We start from the raw sequence: 21,022 nt of genomic DNA on the forward strand, positions 1-21,022 counted from the left end.
CTATATATACACATAATATGGATTCTCTTTTGTTACCCCCATTTCCTCCCAGCTGGACATTTTATATCGGATGATGTGATTGGAGCACAGACTTTTACATGGTGATAATAATGTGATAACATCCTCCAACTTTGGACCCTTAAACAGAAAGTGATAATGAGGGAGGAGTCAATACCCCAATGATGGTGGTCTTCAGGATCAGTCCAGTCTTCATCTTGGTTGTTCTCCCCCCATCCTCACTCTCTGACCTCTGGTGGGGCTCAGCCCCGCTGTTCTTCATGACTAAATCATGGAGTAAATAAGGAAGTGCAGTACTTCTTGTGTTGGGAAGATGGCGATGAGTGATAGAGGGGGTGGGGACCCTCGTCCTATAATCCCCTCATCACTGTCCCTCCTATAAAAGACAGTTCTGGTTGTTTCCTCACTCTCTGACTAAGGTCCATGAATAAAGAAATGACCTGGTAGGAGATCAGAGGAGCCATTTCCTAGTTCCCTTGAGGGTGGAATTGTAAGCTCCTCAGAGACCAAGCTGCCTGATGTGGGCGGAGTCCTGGTTTGGGGGAACCAATCAGCTCCTGTCTAGTAATCCTCTTTGTCTTTGTATTTTAGTCCATGGCCGGGAGATGAGGAAAACCTCCGAGGATTGTCTCACTTTGTCTCCAGACTGGAAAGTAGAAGATGAGGACATCACACAGTATAGTCCAGGAGAAAACCCGGCTCCCTCCAATGTCCATCCGGCACCACCCAGTGTAGATGGACCATTGGATTCCTCGTATCCTGAGGAACCTCAGACTGTGCGGGACTGGGACGGCCTTCCAACAGGGAGGAGGTTCTCCTGTACTGAGTGCGGGAAATGTTTTCGTTGTAAATACAATCTTAATAGGCATAAAAGATCTCACATGGGGGAGAAATTGTATTCCTGTCCTGAGTGCGGGAAATGTTTCCAATCTAAATACAATCTTAATGTGCATAAAAGATCTCACACAGGGGAGAAGCCGTATTCCTGTCCTGAGTGTGGGAAATGTTTCCAATCTAAATATGGTCTTAATGTGCATAAAAGGTCTCACACAGGGGAGAAGCCCTATTCCTGTCCTGAGTGCGGGAAATATTTTTCACAGAAGTCTCATCTTTACACACATCAGAGATCTCACACAGGGGATAAGCTGTATTCCTGTCCTGAGTGCGAGAAATGTTTTTCCCAGAAGTCTGATGTTTACAAACATCAGAGATCTCACACAGGGGAGAAGCCGTATTCCTGTCCTGAGTGCGGAAAATGTTTTTCAGACAAGTTTAGTCTTCACACACATCAGAGATGTCACACAGGGGAGAAGCCATATTCCTGTCCTGAGTGTGGGAAATGTTTTTCAAAGAAGTCCATTCTTCATAAACATCAGAGATCTCACACGGGGGAGAAGCCGTATTCCTGTCCTGAGTGCCGGAAATGTTTTTCAGATAAGTCCTATCTTTACAGACATCAGAGATGTCACACAGGGGAGAAGCCGTATGCCTGTTCTGAGTGTGGAAAATGTTTTTCAGACAAGTCTAGTCTTCACCCACATCAGAGAACTCACACAGGGGAGAAGCCGTATTCCTGTCCAGAGTGTGAGAAATGTTTTTCACACAAGTCTAGTTTTCATAAACATCAGAGATGTCACACAGGGGAGAAGCCGTATTCCTGTCCTGAGTGTGGGAAATGTTTTTCACTGAAGTCTGATGTTTACAGACATCAGAAATCTCACACTGGGGAGAAGCCGTATTCCTGTTCTGAGTGTGGGAAATGTTTTTCATACAAGTCTAGTCTTCACACACATCAGAGATCTCACACGTGGGAGAAGCCGTATTCCTGTACTTAGTGCGGGAAATGTTTTTCACAGACGTCCCATCTTTACAGACATCAGACATCTCACATGGAGGAGAAGCCACTTTCCTGTCCTGAGTGAGGGAAATGTTCTTAACTAAAGTCCTGTATTCCTGTACATCAGGAATCCCACACAACCCTGGAGGTGTATTAGTGCCTTGAGTGTGGGAAATGTCTTCTAGATGAATGTTGCTGGACATCCCAGCTCTCATGTGGGGAAGAAGCACACCCTGATATACACCTCAGATATACTCCATGGCTGATCTTCATCATAGAAGTGTCTTGGAAATTCGCTTTAACGAATTTCTCCTTACCGTGAGTACTCGCAGTTGGATGCGCAGAAATCCCCCATAAAGCTGTGCGAATCTCGCTTACCACGACTGCAGCTAAACTACACGATTCCTGCTCATCCAAATACTTTGGTTCTGTTGAAATGTGGGGGTGGAGCTCCGTTACCCTAGAATGATCAAACGACACTCAGGATGGTGTTGCAACTCACATAAGGGCCGATTTTAGACCCAGCTCTCTGTTTTATTAAAAATACACACATGCCCCCCACATGAATAAAGTAAATCCCCTCCCACCGAACAATACAATGGGGAGTACCTATACAGAGGATGTACATTCCAATTGGAGCATAGCCTTTGCTATTATCTATCACTGGTCCTCCCCCATGAGTCTTCTGAGGTCAGCAGACTTCCTCCCCTTCCCCCCTATGAGCCATCTGAGGTCATATTTCCTGTCCTACTAGCTTCTATTGGTATGTAAATTCTCTGCACAAGCACTCCCTAAAAATACCAGTCTGTACCTGGATGGGCCCGATACGATCTTTATTAAAACACATCCATCCGAGATACAGTTCAGATTAGTAATGGGTTGTAAGATATGCATAAGCCTACACACGGAGTTCACACCGCTTGCGCATTGCGTTATGAAGCCCATGTGGTACCATGCTGCTGATATGTGGATACAGGCCCACGGTCTACTGACAGCAGCATTCGCATGGAATGCTGTGGTGGTATACACGCCGGTCTATAAGCGCAGATCTGCCATCTCATCCATTACCAAGCTGAGTACTGTAATACATACATTGTACATGCGCATGGCCCAATTGCAGCCTTCAGAGCTTTAATTAAGCCACACGAGAGACATATGAATAACACGAATATATGACACATTTAAAGTTCGACCAACAATACAAAATTTCCATGACAGAAGAAACAGTCCATAAGGAGATGAGAGGTCCCCAAAGACATGGGTGAAGTGTGGGACCGGGTCAGACATTTTTTGGTGTAATCTTTCACAAATTCTTAGAGGTCTATGTTTATAAAATGAGTGGAATAAATATGAAATGTGTTTGATCCGGCATGAGAGATATTGTCTGTATTTTATTTCATATAGTGGTTTCCTATGACCATCTAGTGCAGGGCTGTCAGACTCTGTCACTGCGGGCACACCAGCAATATGGGGCCCTCAAAGGTCCGGCTGTATCTGGAAGACGATAGAAATGTCTCTTCTCTTTCTCATATGAAACATTTCCCTCTGCATTCCATTATCACTGGGTTAGTAAGAGGTCAGAACTCGCTCTGAGAGTAGAAGTCTAGGACACATCATGGCAGCAGATATTCCCGGCTACAACTATCTACAATTTATGGAAAATGAGTTTTGGGAACAAAGTTGTGTTTTTCAATCATCAGACAAATATTACCAATTGTGCTGCTGCTGCTGCTGGGAAGAAGCTGGGGAAGGGCTAGGAAGCAGAAAGTGCAGGGTCTGGAGGAGAACTGGAATCAGCTGCCAGAGTCTGGATGCTGAGGCCAGGGGAGACAGAGATGGGGGTGTGCTGTGGCTGGAAACAGAAGCACAGGATCTGGTGGAGGAGTTCTGTCCTCCTCTCTGCTACTGACTGCTGGGACAGGGAGTAGCAGAGATGGGCCTCCTCAGCTGCACAGAGAAGCACAGGATCTGGTGGAGGAGTTCTGTCCTCCTCTCTGCTGCCGACTGCTGGGATGAGGAGTAGCAGAGATGAGCCTCTCCACAGCTGCACAAAGAAGAGCAGGATCTGGTGGAGGAGTTCTGTCCCCCTCTCTGCTGCCGACTGCTGGGATGAGGAGTAGCAGAGATGAGCCTCTCCACAGCTGCGCAAAGAAGTGCAGGATCTGGTGGAGGAGTTCTGTCCTCTCTGCTGCCGACTGCTGGGACGGGGAGTAGCAGAGATGAGCCTCTCCACAGCTGCACAAAGAAGTGCAGGATCTGGTGGAGGAGTTCTGTCCTCCTCTCTGCTGCCGACTGCTGGGACAGGGAGTAGCAGAGATGAGCCTCTCCACAGCTGCACAAAGAAGTGCAGGATCTGGTGGAGGAGTTCTGTCCAATCTGCTGCCAACTGCTGGGACGGGGAGTAGCAGAGATGAGCCTCTCCACAGCTGCACAAAGAAGTGCAGGATCTGGTGGAGGAGTTCTGTCCTCCTCTCTGCTGCCGACTGCTGGGACGGGGAGTAGCAGAGATGAGCCTCTCCACAGATGCACAAAGAAGTGCAGGATCTGGTGGAGGAGTTCTGTCCTCTCTGCTGCTGACTGCTAAAACAAGGTGCTTGAGAGCCTGAATATCCGAGATTTTCCTTTCTGGTCCTATCTGCAGATAAGACACTTTCTGCTCTCACACAAACCGTTTCTTGACTGGACTCGTCCCCTCACTCCTTCTGAATCTCTATGCTCTAAAGCTGAACCGCGCAAACATTTGATTTCGGAGATTTACCCCCTCCTCGTTGAGAGGAGGGCTTACGACTCCTTACCCTCCTGCCGGGCATGGAACAGAGACCTGGAAGACAGTCTGTCGGACTCCGACTGGGATCAAATATTCATGCATGCCCATAAGTGCTCCCTAATGTCTCGACTCAGGAAAACGGCTACAAATTGGCTTTGAGATGGTACCGAACCCCATTGGGAATCTCTCATTTCAACCCAGCTTTCCCCAACAGCTGTTGGAGATGTGGAACATCAGATGGGTCCTTTCTCCACATTTGGTGGTCCTGTCCGAGTATCCAACCATTCTGGCAGGAGGTCCACAGGCTTGTAGTGTCTGTAACCACCTTGCCCCTAGCTCTGTCTCCTGCCCAGTTTCTTCTCCATCATTCCCCCCTTCCCAGGGGACAATATTTCCAATCCCTAGCCATGCATATGGTCAACGCAGCCAGACTCTGTCTTCCTGCTCTTTGGGGCTCCACTCGCCCTCCCTCCATACGTGACTGGCTGACCCGGGTGAGTAAAATTGTGGAAATGGAGGAACTGATTGCGACTGCACTTGACTCCCCCACTAAATTGTCCCACATCTGGGCCTGCTGGACTCATTTTACAACTACCCCTTCATACCAGTCCCTCATGGACCGACCCACCTGATTTATCCATTTCAATACCGGGCAATTTTCCCCCTTCCTGCCCAGGCCAGTTTTCACGTTTCAGCGCTCTCACACTTTGAATGACAATTGCGCGGTCATACAACATTGTACCCAAACTAACATTTTATCATTTTCTTCACACAACGAGAGCTTTCTTTTGGTGGTATTTAATCACCGCCGGGGTTTTTATTTTTTGCTAAATTAACAAAAAAAGGCCAAAAATGTTGAAAAAAATACACGTTTTTCTTTGTTTCCGTTATAAAAATTTACAAATAAATAATTGTTCTTCATAAATTTAGGCCGAGATGTATTCTGCTACATGTCTTTGGTGAAAATAACCCAAATTAGGATGTATTATTTAGTTTGTAGGAAAGTTATAGAGTTCACAAACTATGGTATAGATCTGAATATTGATCAATCCTGAAGTACTGACAGCCAATCTAATTTCTTGAGGTCTAAGAATGTCAGAACAGTACAGATACCCCCCAAATGTCAGGACAGTACAGATATCCCCCCAAATGTCAGAACAGTACAGATATCCCCCAAATGTCAGGACAGTACAGATATCCCCCCAAATGTCAGAACAGTACAGATATCCCCCAAATGTCAGGACAGTACAGATATCCCCCCAAATGTCAGGACGGTACAGATATCCCCCAAATGTCAGAACAGTACAGATATCCCCCAAATGTCAGGACGGTACAGATATACCCAAATGACCCCTTTTTGCAGAGTAGACAGTCCGACGTACTTCATAAGAGGAATGGCGAGTTTTTTGAAGTTGTATTTTTTTTGTCAGAATTTTTCGTAAAATTAAAAAAATTATTTTCACTATTTTTTTTTTTACATACTGTCACCAGTGCAGTACAGCATCATCATATAACTGGCATGGCGGTGAACAGGGACACTGACTGGTGACAGTATGAAAAAAATATATATTTTTTTAAAAAAAATTTATTATTTTTCAATTTTTATTACATTTTTTTATTTTTTTTTCATATTTTACTATGACCAAAGTAGTACAATGTTACCATAGTAACATTGTACTACTTTGACCAAAGTAGTACAATGTTACCATAGTAACATTGTACTACTTTGGGGAAGTGATCAGTATTTTTTTTTTTTTTTACACAATTTGCTTATAGCAAAGAATTACTTTGCTATAAGCAAGCATTTACCTTCAATGAAATCGATTCATTCAGGTTTTTTTTTTTTGTGCTTAGCTGTGATTTGGTCACAGCTAATCACATGACATGTGCATGTGACCTGCTGTGATCATTCATAGCTAGGCACTAGTATACAATGGATGGCATGAATGAAGCCATTCATTGTATACAACTGTCATGTGACCTGCTGTGATTGGTCACAGCAGGTCACATGGTACCAGCAACGGGGGCCGGTACTCAGATCTGTCATCGGCCTTGTCCGAGGTAAACGGCCGGTGACAGATCGCACCGCTGTGCGGCTCTGCAGGAGCGCAAACTGCGCATGTGTGGGAGTACGCCAAATGGCGTGCACCTGGAATGCCGAAGCGCTTTTGCAGCCGCCAAGCGGCCATTGGCGGGGCGGCAAATGGGTAACCTAGCTCTGCGGTGGGTGCTGCTCCATTACACTAGACCATATGGTAGGCAACGTCCTCCCCTTCAGGGTTTTACCCCCATCCATCTGCTCTGGTTGATAGACTAATGCTTAAATCCACCCACGTAAGACCCTTGGTATTGAGGATAATACAAATTCCACTCATTCTCCCCCTTCTCCCCCCCCCCTTTTTTTTTTCTTTCTCTCCCCCCTCTTTTTCTCTTCTTTCCTCCTTGTCACATGCCCAGTTAGCTACTGGTTACCTCTTTAGAGAACGTTAGGCATGTGAATATCATACTCTCTCTACATCAGCGACCTTCACGACGATTTAATCTAGCCTGCAGGCACTTTCATTCCCGTATGACTCTCGCCTCGTCTCCAACATTTGTGCCGCATCTTCCCTCCCTTTGTAGCTCCGCAGTGAGAATTGCACACATAGGAGGTTCGATGCGACAGCATTCCCATCCATATTACTATAATGCCTGAGTATTACAAACTTGTCCCCGTCGTTGATCGGTTCAGCAATGTTCCATGTTTTTTCTTTGCAAGAGTCTTCCTACTTTTTCATGGTATGCATCGCCAAATGTCATATCTGAGCATCATTTGCATTTCTTTTGTAACATTTTGCACTTCATCAATAAACGTTTTTAGGGAAAAAAAAAAAAACAAGAAGAGGGCAGATGAGGGGGTGCCACAGCTGTAGGAAAGGTGCGAGATGAAATTATCTGGTGGGCCTAATTGGTCCCGTGGGCCTTGTGTTTGACATGTGATCTAGTGGTAATAATGAGGCACTGTGGTACTATTACTACACTATGGACACTGGATGGAGCTACACTCTGGGCTGCTGGAAAGTGGCACTCAGGGAGGCCTAGGAGACTTTTATCATCAATTGGGAAGTGGAAGGATTCTTTCTCCACCCCCCACCTCTGTACGATGGGCTGTGTACATACATGTGCAGTATGGCCGGGAGACGTCAGGAGTGTGGTGATTCCTGTACCTGTGTCCATGTTGGGCGGCACAGTTATGCTTCCAGAGTATTCATGGAGAGTCTCCGAGTGCTGTAAGCAGCTGGCAGTGTTCTTCCCCACAGACACCCCCCAGACATGCATACTGGAAGGAGGTCCATATTCCTCTATATAGATATTTATAACTCTAGACGGGTCACCGGCGGGAGGAAGGAGGTCCTGATTCCTCTATATAGATCTATATATCACTAGAGGGGTCACCAGCAGGAGGAAGGAGGTCCCGATTCCTCTATATAGATCTTTATATCACTAGAGGGGTCACCAGCTGGAGGAAGGAGGTCCCGATTCCTCTATATAGATCTTTATATCACTAGAGGGGTCACCAGCAGGAGGAAGGAGGTCCCGATTCCTCTATATAGATCCTATCACTAGAGGGGTCACCGGCGGGAGGAAGGAGGTCCCGATTCCTCTATATAGATCTTTATATCACTAGAGGGGTCACCGGCGGGAGGAAGGAGGTCCCGATTCCTCTATATAGATCTTTATATCACTAGAGGGGTCACCGGCGGGAGGAAGGAGGTCCCGATTCCTCTATATAGATCTTTATATCACTAGAGGGGTCACCAGCAGGAGGAAGGAGGTCCCGATTCCTCTATATAGATCTTTATATCACTAGAAGGGTCACCAGCGGGAGGAAGGAGGTCCCAATTCCACTATATAGATCTTTATATCACTAGAGGGGTCACCGGCAGGAGGAAGGAGGTCCCGATTCCTCTATATAGATCTTTATATCACTAGAGGGGTCACCGGCAGGAGGAAGGAGGTCCCGATTCCTCTATATAGATCTTTATATCACTAGAGGGGTCACCAGCAGGAGGAAGGAGGTCCCGATTCCTCTATATAGATCCTATCACTAGAGGGGTCACCGGCAGGAGGAAGGAGGTCCTGATTCCTCTATATAGATCTTTATATCACTAGAGGGGTCACCGGCGGGAGGAAGGAGGTCCTGATTCCTCTATATAGATCTTTATATCACTTAGAGGGGTCACCGGCGGGAGGAAGGAGGTCCTGATTCCTCTATATAGATCTTTATATCACTAGAGGGGTCACCGGCAGGAGGAAGGAGGCCCCGATTCCTCTATATAGATCTTTGTATCACTAGAGGGGTCAACGGCAGGAGGAAGGAGGTCCCGATTCCTCTATGTAGATCTTTATATCACTAGAGGGGTCACCAGCAGGAGGAAGGAGGTCCCGATTCCTCTATATAGATCTTTATATCACTAGAAGGGTCACCAGCAGGAGGAAGGAGGTCCCGATTCCTCTATATAGATCTTTATATCACTAGAGGGGTCACCGGCAGGAGGAAGGAGGTCCCGATTCCTCTATATAGATCTTTATATCACTAGAGGGGTCACCGGCAGGAGGAAGGAGGTCCCGATTCCTCTATATAGATCTTTATATCACTAGAGGGGTCACCAGCAGGAGGAAGGAGGTCCCGATTCCTCTATATAGATCCTATCACTAGAGGGGTCACCGGCAGGAGGAAGGAGGTCCTGATTCCTATATATAGATCTTTATATTACTAGAGGGGTCACCGGCGGGAGGAAGGAGGTTCTGATTCCTCTATATAGATCTTTATATCACTAGAGGGGTCACCGGCAGGAGGAAGGAGGCCCCGATTCCTCCATATAGATCTTTGTATCACTAGAGGGGTCACCGGCAGGAGGAAGGAGGTCCCGATTCCTCTATATAGATCTTTATATCACTAGAGGGGTCACTGAAGAGAGGAAGGAGGTCCTGATTCCTCTATATAGAGCTTTATATCACTAGAGGGGTCACCGGCAGGTGGAAGGAGGTCCCGATTCCTCTATACAGATCTTTATATCACTAGAGGGGTCACTGGCAGGAGGAAGGAGGTCCTGATCCCTCCATATAGAGCTTTATATCACTAGAGGGGTCACCAGCAGGAGGAAGGAGGTCTCGATTCCTCCATATAGATCTTTATATCGCTAGAGGGGTCACCGGCGGGAGGAAGGAGGTCCCGATTCCTCTATATAGATCTTTTTATCACTAGAGGGGTCACCGGCAGGAGGAAGGAGGTCCCGATTCCCCTATATAGATCTTCATATCACTAGAGAGGTCACCAGCAACCTCATTTAGAATACTGTGTCCAGTTCTGTAGACCTCACTTACATAAAGATATTGATGAGGTAAAATGAGTCCAAAGATGGGGAACAAAAATGGTGAAAGGTCTGGGGGGGATAAAACATATCAGGATAGACATCAGGAACGTAACATGTCCAGTCTGAAGGAGAGAAGGGAAAGGGGAGACATGACTGAAACCTTTAAATACATGAAGGGGATGAATAAGGTTCAGGAGGGCAGGATTTTCTTGTTCAAACATTTTATTGGTATCAAAACATAGGGGTAAAGACATTAACCGTAGGCGTTAGATAGTATATTAACAACAGGACATAGAGGGAATATATGCACAGTATTAATGTCTTTAAATAGAGAGGGAGAGAAAGATTCAAGGAAACAATGTAGCATAGCCTATATTGCTAAGTATATGGAAATAAATAGTAGCAATAGGTAATAACATGCCAAAGAGAGTTTGTTCAGTGAGGATAGACTCTCCAGAGCTACGTGGGGGATTAGGGGTAGATGGGATGACCAAGGAAGAGAGGGGGAGGGAGGAAGAAGGGTGGTGAAGATGGCTCCATGATTGGTGGGGAAGGATGGAATTAGTTTGATTGCCCGGTTAGAAGTGGTACCAGGAAAGTGCAGAAAATATGTAGTTTGCATATCAGGGAAGAAGGAGGGATTCATCAAAATTTTGTGGGAGGAAACACTCTACCCAGGGATTCCAGACATGTAGGAACTTAGGGATTGTATCGAGAATTGTGGCTTCAACCTTTGCATGTACCATGGCTTGCATTACTCTGATTTTGACAGCAGCAATGCTTAAGGTGGAGGTTTTCCAGGATTTTGCTATGACCTGTTTGGCTGCTGTGGTTACTTGCAGGACGAGTTTGAATTGTGACGAAGTTACGCCAGGAGGGTGTAGATTGAGGAGAGCTGTTGTCGGATTAAGTTGAAGCGAGTTTGCACAAAGTTTGGATATCATAGTGAAAACATCGGTCCAGAAAATTTGGGCTATCAGGCAGTTCCACCAGATAAGATAATGTGTACCCGGATCTGCACAGCCTCTAAAGCAGTTGAGGGAGTAGTTAGGGATGTATTTTGCGATTCTCGCTGGGACCAAGTACCAACGAGTCAGAACTTTATAGTTGGTTTCCAAGGCTACAACATTCTGTGTAGATGATTTTGTGTTGGCCCAAATATGGTCCCAATCAGATGGATCTAATTGCCTGTTCAGGTCTGTTTCCCATCTGAGGGTTTATGAAGGGGGGGTGCGGAGGCTGAATTTGTGATGAGGGAGTATAGGCTGGAGATGAGGCCACGCCTGTGGGGATCTTTATAACAAGCCCGTTCAAAAGGAGACATGATATTAGTTTGATTGGGTATTTTAGTGTAGGGGCCGTAAAAGTGTTGTAGTTGTAAATATCTGAATATTTCAGAAGGTGGGAGGCTATATTCCTCTTGTAAGGAAGCAAAGGATTTGAATTTGTTCCTCTGTAGGAAATGATGTGTGCGGAGTAGGTTAGCAGAGGTCCATAGGTTGAATGAGAGTGGCGATGACCATGCTGGGGGGAAAGCTGGGTTCTTAAGAAATGAGAGTAAGGGGTTATGCAATGATTGGAGAAGGTAGCGAGTCTTTATTTTGTCCCACACTGATAGAAAGTGAGAGGTGATGGGGTTCGTTATCGAGCAGCGATCAAATGGTCTAAGCCAAAGTAAGTTAGCCGTGGACAGGGGGTCTCAATCTATAGATTCGAGAACGAACCATTGAGGAATTTCATAGGTTGCATGGTATTTTGGCAGTTGAGCTAAGTGTGCTGCCTGATAATATTTACCAACATTGGGAAGGCCAAGACCGCCGTTGAGTTTGGAGCGAAAGAGGGTGGAGCGGGGTATGCGAGGTATGCAGGGGCAAGTAGTGCCCCATATGTAAGAGAAAATACGCCGCTGTAGTACGCTAAGATAGTGGGGAGGTACTGGTATTGGGAGAACTCTGAATAGATATAAAATTTTGGAAGTATTGACATCTTTACAACTGCTATTCTGCCTAGCCAAGCGAGTGGTAAGGAGGACCATTTAGTCATTAGAGCAGTAAGGTGAGTTAGCATAGGAGTATAGTTAGCTGCATACAGGTCTGATATATTGGGGGTCAGTTTGATTCCCAGGAAAGGAATATGATTCTGCAACCAAGGAAATGGGAGAATCTGTTTCAAGTGGGCCAGTTCTGAGGGGGGAGGGAAATATTAAGAGCCATGGATTAGCAGGGATTTATTAATAGGCCAAAGAGTGATCCAAACCTCTCGAGAAGCTGAAGGAGGGAAGGAGAGGAAGTCAAGGGAGAAGTGAGAAATAGTAGAACGTCATCTGCAAATACGCATAGCTTGTGGTGAGATCCCCCTATCTCAAGCCCTCGGACATCCGGGTTAGCTCTAATTAGGAGGGCAAGCGGTTCTTTGGCCAAAGCAAAGAGTAAGAGGGAAAGAAGGCAGCCCTGCCTTGTGCCATGGTAGATTGGAAAGTGAGCTGACCTATGTCCTAGGTATCTAATTCTGGCCGAAGGCTCTCGATATAGAGAGACAATCCAGGTTAAAAAGTGTGGGCCAAGGCCCCAGTGGCTCAGAATGTAGCATAGATATGGCCAAGAAACCGTATCAAATTCCTTCCTGATGTCCAAGAACAGGAAACAGGTAGGAGTGTTGCGGGATTTGGCAATGTGTGCCAAGAGAGTTGCGCGTCTGACATTATCTCCGGCCTGTCGAGTTGGAATGAATCCCACTTGGTCATTATGGATTAAAGTACCTATACATATATTGAGGCGTGTGGAAAGAATTTTGGCTAGTATTTAATATCAATGTTGAGGAGGGAGATCGGCCTATAGTTGGACCATTGCGTGTCATCCGAGTTAGGTTTTGGGTTCATTGAGATGTTAGCTTGCGCTGTTTCTAGGTTAAAGGTATGGCCCAATAAAATGGCATTAAAAGCATTGGTGAGGATGGGCGTTAGAAGATGGGTGAATTTTTTGTAATAAGTAGCGGAAAAACCATCCAGTCCTGGGCGTTTGCAAAGCTTTAAATTTTTAACTGCGTTTAAGGTTTCGGTTGGGGTGATGGGTTGTTCTAATGCTGCTAATTGGTGTTCAGAAGGAGATGGGAGCCAGAAGGGCGTCAGCCTGGGTGGCATCAAAAGGTGTGGAGGGAGAGCAAAGTTGTGAAAGATGTTTGTGAAAGGTTTGTAGGATGTGTTCCGGATTGCTAGTGAGGTTGCCAGAAGAGGTGCGTATTCGGATAGGTCTAGTAATCTGATCAAGCCTACGAAGCGAGAGTGCTAGAAAGGTATTAGGTTTATTTGCTTTTGTGTATTATTTGTGTCGGGATCTATGAAGTGAGAGCTCCGCCTGATCTGTGAGAAATAGATCAAGAGCCAATCGCGCTCTCTCCAGAGCTTCACGGTTGGCTGGTGTAGGTGTTTCATGTACAGGAATGCAGACAACACAAGATGCTGGTGTGAGGAATCATGTTGTACAACAGAACTACATCCAGGTCAGCATAGAACAGGAAACAGGAAGTGTAAGGCCATGCAATATTACCGGATACAAGTCGGGTCACAGTATTTGCATAATGACTCTATAACATCTCCCTTTTTTACATTCAATTCAAACCTTATAAACAATGAAACTAAAACAGATCTTGAACATGGCATGCTGTGTGACTGGTAGATACACGACAGATTGAGTCTATCTGGTGGTCTTGAAACTTGACCACTACGCAAGACCACAGGGATTTTGCCTGGGGAAATCCGTTCAGCTCCAGAAGGTGTTGATAAGGAGCTACCCTCTTTCCTGGCTGGTGTGTTTGGCAAAGAAGAACTTGACGGGATATGTGGCTGCATTTTGTCATCCTCATTGTATCCCGATATGACAGCAGAGTTCTCTCTGCTTTGAGTATATGGTCCAGTAGGACTCGGGGCATTGAGAACCTCAGGAGGATCACGTGCAGGATGCTCATAGGCTTGTGTGGTGAATCGTTCTGCCTTTCGCAGGTCCACTCGATTGCGGCGGTAAAGACTGCCTTCTACATCCACAAGATATGATCGAGGAGCAACTCTCTGCACACAGGAACCTAGTCTCCAGCGACCAGTCCTGTCACCTGGAAGCGGCTTCATACGGATTGGCTCTCCAATGCTTAGTTCAGGTAAGTCTTTAGCAGACACATCGTATGACAGCTTGGCAATCTGTTTCCTCCTCTGCAGTTTCGCCGGGACACCTGTAACCACACAAGGATCAAGTAATATGTTTGCCACAGGCAATGAAGTCTTCAGTCTCCTAGACATCAAGCGCTGTGCAGGACTACTGTCCATGCCTTCAGATGGGGTGTTCCTCCAATGTAGAATGGCCTTCCACGGATCAGTACCATCAAACTTGGCCTTCTTACAAAGATTCTTCACTATCTTGACAGCCGATTCCGCTTTGCCATTTGCTTGCGGGTGCCTCGGGGATGAGGTAACATGATCAAATCCCCAATCTGTAGAGAAACGTCTGAATTGCTCACATGCAAATTGAGGTCCATTATCCGAGATGACTCTATCCGGCTGGCCATAACATTCAAACTGTGCTTTACAACGCTTGATGGTAGGATCAGCAGACAGGTCAGGAAGTAGCTCAATCTCCCAAAAGTCAGAATAATGATCAACAATTAGTAGAAAATCCTGGCCAGCATAATTCAGCAAGTCCATGCTTACAATTTGCCAAGGCCGGGTGGGCAGCACATGCGACATCATAGGTTCTTTCTGTTGTGCCTGCGCATATTCATTGCATGCCGAGCAACAGCTAACAAAGTCTCTAATCTCATTCTGCATGTTGGGCCAGTATAGGGTATCACGTGCTTGCCTATAGCATGCTTCTCCGCCAATGTGACTGGCATGAATACGAGTCAGCATCTCTGATCTTAAAGATTTAGGAATGATGACCCTTGGCCCCTTGTACAGTATACCATCCTGAATGGCGATTTCATCTCTGAAAGTCCAATATTCTCTCACAAGTAATGGCACTTCCAACTTGGAATCAGGCCAACCATTCAGAACAACATATTTAAGAGCCTGCAGACTCTCATCGGTTTCAGTGTGCTGTTTTATCTGAAGCAATCGTTGGTCCGTGACGTATAAATAGTCTGAATGATTAATCTGTGACAGGACCTCCAGGTCCCGCTGAACATTGCAAACAGTGTGTTGTGCATACTCAGGTGTACCACCTGCTGCTGTAGCTCTGCTAAGAGTGTCACTAATGTACATTTCAGGACCAGGTTTATAGACAACATTTAGGCAATAGTTTTGTAATGTGAGCAACATGCTCTGTAGACGTTAGGGTGCACACAAAAGGGGTTTCTGGAACATAGAAATCAGAGGTTTATGGTGAGTTTCTGCCGTGATCTCGTCGCGCCCATAGAGGTAGTGGTGAAAGCGCTGGCAGGCAAACACTATACTCAGACATTCCTCTTCTATTTGTGCGTAGTTTTGTTCGGTAGAGTCAGTGCCCTTGAAGCAAAAGCGATAGGCTGGCCAGCTTGCAATAGGCAACACCCAAGTCCAGTTTTGCTTGCATCACTTTGAATAGTTACAGGTTTTGTAACGTCATAGTACTTCAGGACAGGTGTGTCCGTGACCAAGCGTTTGATGTCCTGCACTACATTATCATGCTTAGGAAGCCAATGCCAAACAGCGTCCTTGTCCAGAAGCCTTCTCAATGGCTCGCAGACCTCTGAGAGGTGTGGTAGGAATTTTGCTAGGTAGGTAACAAATCCAATGAAGCGTTGCAGGGATTTCACATTTGCTGGCTGCGGCATATCCAGTATGGCTCTGATTTTTTCTGGGTCAGCCTTCAAACCCTCCCAGGTTAGAATGTGTCCATGAAAGCGGACCTCTTTGACCTTGAATTGCAGTTTTTTCATGCCAAGTCTCAATTTTACCTGCCTACAACGATTCATCAGTTCCAGCAGTTTGCCATCATGATCTTGCTCTGCTTCCTCATCTGTGTCCCCACAGCCAACCACAAGGATGTCATCAGCTATTGGTTCAATACCACTGAGTCCAGCCAATAGTTCATGTTGTTTACGTTGATACACCTCTGGTGCAACTGATACTCCAAAAGGCAGTTTGAGCTATCTTTTCCTGCCCCACGGAGTCCAGAAGGTGGTCATGTAACTACTTGCATCATCCAACTTACACTGTAAAAATGCATCCCGGGCATCAACAAGTGTGAACAGACGTGCCTTTGGCAGCTTGTACAAAACATCCTCGAGAGTTGGCATGATGTAGTGCGATCGTCTCAGTGCCATATTTAAGAATTTGGGATCTATGCATATTCGTAGCTTATTTGGCTTCCTTACAATCACCATGTTACTTATCCAGTCAGTTGGGTCACTCACTGGTGCCAAGTGTCCATTGGCCTCATACTGGTCAAGCTGTGCCTTAACTGCTTGTTTTAATGCCACCGGCACATTGCGTGGTGCACATTGGACTGGAGGGACACTCACATCAAGGTCGAAATGAACTTCCCCTGGTACAGATTCCACTGGCCCAGTAAACACATCACTAAATTCCTTTAGCAGCAGTTGTTTTGTCAAGGGCCCCTTGGATAGATTGTCCATCACATTAAGCTCTGCAGGGATGGAGAAACGTATCAGCCCTAGACGCTCACAGGATGAACCAGACAACAGTGGCCTTTGGCAGGCTTCCACAATTTCACACTCCAGCTTGTGTGTTAGTCCACGTATGGCACATTCTTTCTTGAAGAGCCCTAGAGATTTCATAATCGCAGCGGAGTATAACTTTAACCTGGTGTCACTTGGCAGTAGACGTGCTTCTGGTGCTGACACCATTTTGTCTCTTAAGCACATTACATCCCACGTTGTTCCTGAATGGAGGTGACAGGATTGGGGCTTATTATTTACATGTAAAGTGACAAACCATTTCTTTCCTCTGGATTGCACAGCGCCAATCAATTCACTGCTGTATATAACTTCAGTGGTGTGTGTCTCTTCCTCATATGCGGATGTGTTCTCCATGTTGTGTCATTTGCCTATTGATGGCCGTCGTTTACTTGACAAACAAACGTTAGCAAAATGGTTTGTTCTTCCACAAGACTTCCAAGACTTCCCATAAGCTGGACACGGCTCTTTAATTCTTTCATGCACAGTCCCACAGTATTTGCAAGCTGTAGGGTTGGCAGTATTTGTGCTCATCAGGCGGCGTTGCTGCAGTTTGTTCCTGTTGCCATGCTGCATTGCAATGTTTATGCTGTCGGTCTGTTGTCTGTCCTGTTCCATAACTTTCAGACGTCTGTCAGTGAGCTCTGCTGTACGGCACGTCTCAATGGCTGTGTGTAGAGTGAACTCATGTTCTCTTAGGAGGCGCCTGCGTGTGCTCTCTCGCTAGCTATACCAACAACAATTGTGTCCCTTATCAATTGGTCTCTGAGTGCCATATTCCCAAGTTGCTGCCTTTTCTCTCCAGTGTGTAACAAAGTGATCCAAAGATTCTCCCTCTTCTTGTTTGCAGCATCCAAACACATCCCTTTCATAAATGACATTTGTAGCAGGTATGAGATCATCTTCCAGTACATTTACAATGGCTGTAACATTGTGTTGCTGATCTGCTGTGAGGGTCACATTGTGTTTATACACATGCCTGCATTCACTGCCCATGACTCTTCTCAGAGTTGCTGCCGGCACTCCTGCACATTTCTCATTCCAGCCTGTAGCCAGACAATAATCTTCACATTCAGCTCTGAAAGATTCCCAATTGCTGCTCCAATCCCCACTCATTGTCATCCCCTCTGGGGGAGGTATGCCATTCATGGCAGCCATATTGTCAGGAAGCCTCTGAGCTATCAAATCTCAGACAATCCTCAGTCTCAGGCTGTAGTTCACAAACCCGTGTTTCCCAAAGCTGCTGCGCTCCAAACAAGAGGCTCAGTCCTGATTCCAGTCACTTCTGACACCATGTTTCATGTACAGGAATGAAGACAACACAAGCTGCTGGTGTGAGGAATCATGTTGTACAACAGAACTGCATCCAGGTCAGCATAGAACAGGAAGCAGGAAGTCTAAGGCCATGCAATATTCCCGGATACAAGTCGGGTCACAGGATTTGTACAATGATTCTATAACAACTACCTATCACAGTTCTGGAGGCCCTGGAATGCCAGGATAGCACCAAACCCCCCAAATGACCCCTTTTTGGAAAGTAGACACCCCAAGGAATTTGATAATAAGCATGGTGAGTATTTTGCAGATCTCGTTTGTTGCCACAAGTTTATGGAAAATGAATAAAAAAACATATTTTTTCTTTTCTTTTTTTTATATTTCAAAACCTTGTAGAAAAAAATTAGATCTGCAAAATACTCACCATACCTATTTTTAAATTCCTTGGCGTGTCTACTTTCCAGAAAGGGGTCATTTGGCGGGGTGCTATCCTGACATTTCAGGGCCTTTGAAACGGATAGGTAGTGAGGAAGTGAAATGAGGAAGTTCCGCACCTTCGGGATTTCAAAGCAGTCATTGGATTTCAGGATCCTGTATGTGGCTAGGCTCCCAAAAAGTCTCACACATGTGGTATCCCCATACTCGGTAGAAGTAGCAGAATGTATTTTGGGGTGTAATTCCACATATACCCATGGCTTGTGTGACAAATATATAATTTAAGTTACAACTTTGTGTAAAAAAAAAAAAATGTTTTTTTAATTTTCCAAAAACTTGTGGAAAAAAAAAATCTTCCATGGACTCAATATGCCTCTCAGCAGATAGCTTAGGGTGTCTACTTTCCGAAAAGGGTCATTTGGGGGTGTTTGTACTCCTCTGGTATTTTAGCACCTCAAGAAATGTGATGGGCAGTCAGAAAGTAAAAGCTGTGTAAATTCCATTATCTATCCCATAGTTTGTAGACGCTATAACTATCACAAAGCAATCAATATACACTTATTGGGAATTTTTATAACAAAAACATGTAGCAGAATACATTTTGGCCTAAATTTATGATGAAATTTGAGTTTTTTGATATTTTTTATGACATAAATGAGAAAATATTGTTTTTATTAAAAAGTTTCAGTCTTTTTTTGTTTATAGCAAGAAAAATAAGAAGTGCACAGGTGATCAATGACCACTAAAGGAAAACTATTTGTGTGAAAAAAAGGATGCAAATTTAATTTACTTACACAATAATCAATAAACAGAATTCCGCACCCTATCACCTGCAAAAATATCTACTATACCCAAAAGAAAAGTAGACTTTCACCCTTGAAAGTATGTGTACATGTAACTAAACTCTTCTTTAAACATAGATGAATCTATCCCAATATACAATAAAATAATACATAAATACAATTTACAATAAAATAAATTGTAAAATAAAATAAAAATTCCAAAAAATTATATATCAACCTAAATGTCCCAAAAAATAAATGTCCAAAATGTCTCTGTAAAGATGTCTTTCCAAATTCCAAAGCAAACTCGTATCATCTTTAATCATCCAGTATGGAAATTCCAAAATTCTTTGTGAACCTCAAAAAAATAAACTTCTGATAGTGTATTACCTTTATACTGAACATACATGCAAAACAGTGAAAACTTTTATGTATTTGGTAGATTTTATATTAACTGTTAGTGTTTTTTAGGGGTTGATTTTATTTATGTTATATTTAATGTATTTTATTATATATCATATTTATCATACTTTTTATGAGATAGTTTGGGGGATATGGATCAGGTTTAGTTTGTGTGTGAGTAGATGTAGAATGTATTGATCTGGGAATGCATAGATTGACCAGTAGAGGGAGTCATTACCATAGGGGGTATAAGATTGTCATTGTATTGAATATCGGTCTGTTATATATTTATATATTATATAAGAAGGGTGTATATACATTGCTACTATTTAGTTGGATTCACAGTATATGTTGATCCTTTTTAGCATTTTAATTACATGGGGATTTAGATCAGGTATGGGGGCGTGTACCTGTTAGGAGGAGTGGGGGGGGGGGGGTCATTAAGATGGAGTTTATGTTACAGTATAGGTACACAGTTATATGGTTCTAGTATAGATGCTGTGTGATTGCAGTGTTTGTATAGGGATTGCAGTGTTCGTATAGGGATTGCAGTGTTCGTATAGGGATTGCAGTGTTCATACAGGGATTGCAGTGCTCGTATAGGGATTGCAGTGTTCATATAGGGATTGCAGTGTTCGTATAGGGATTGCAGTGTTCGTATAGGGATTGCAGTGTTTGTATAGGGATTGAAGTGCTTGTATAGGGATTGCAGTGTTCGTATAGGGATTGCAGTGCTTGTATAGGGATTGCAGTGTTCATACAGGGATTGCAGTGCTCGTATTGGGATTGCAGTGTTCGTATAGGGATTGCAGTGTTCGTATAAGGAATGGGAATAAAGATATACATGCCGCTGTTTTTCCATATAGTTAGATGGCGGATTCGATTTCTTGCCCTTGATGTGGGACAGAATATAAGGAACCACCTCTCAGACATCTTGATCCCTTGTGAAAAAGTCCAGGAAATGACGAAATGCGCCGGGACACGTGACGTCTACCGCACTCACGCAAAACCGGAAGTGTGGTGGTGGCCATTTTGGAAGTGGGAACATGCGGTTCTCTATACATAGGACTACACCTGAGCTGTTCTGAATGCTGGAAGCTGATATTCTTCAGTTTTAATGTAAGATATTCAATAAATATTGACTTCTGTTACTATATAGCGCTGATTGTCTCCTATCTCACCTTATGAGGAATATGGAAGAGTGCCAACAGGAACATTAGGAAGCCTGGAGAGTGTGACTATCCACTGAAAGCCTGGGATTTATTTCCAGAGGGGAATGATCCATTGTTGCACCAGTTGGAGGAGAGCACTTTATTGTTCACTATTATTGAGTTTGTAGAGCTCACTATTAGAGATTTGGGTTAGTCTCCATTCTCACTATTTGGAGGTGATCACGTTTCATCGTTTGGACTTGGAATGGTCACTCTTCTGATTCTTGTCACGAGTGTATTTACATATTCAGAGATTGATATATTGGTAGAGGAATTGT

The sequence above is a fragment of the Staurois parvus genome, unplaced genomic scaffold (assembly GCF_062004578.1).
Source record: "Staurois parvus isolate SC_StPar_1 unplaced genomic scaffold, SC_StPar_1.0 ptg000721l, whole genome shotgun sequence".
Classification (NCBI taxonomy): Eukaryota; Metazoa; Chordata; class Amphibia; order Anura; family Ranidae; genus Staurois; species Staurois parvus.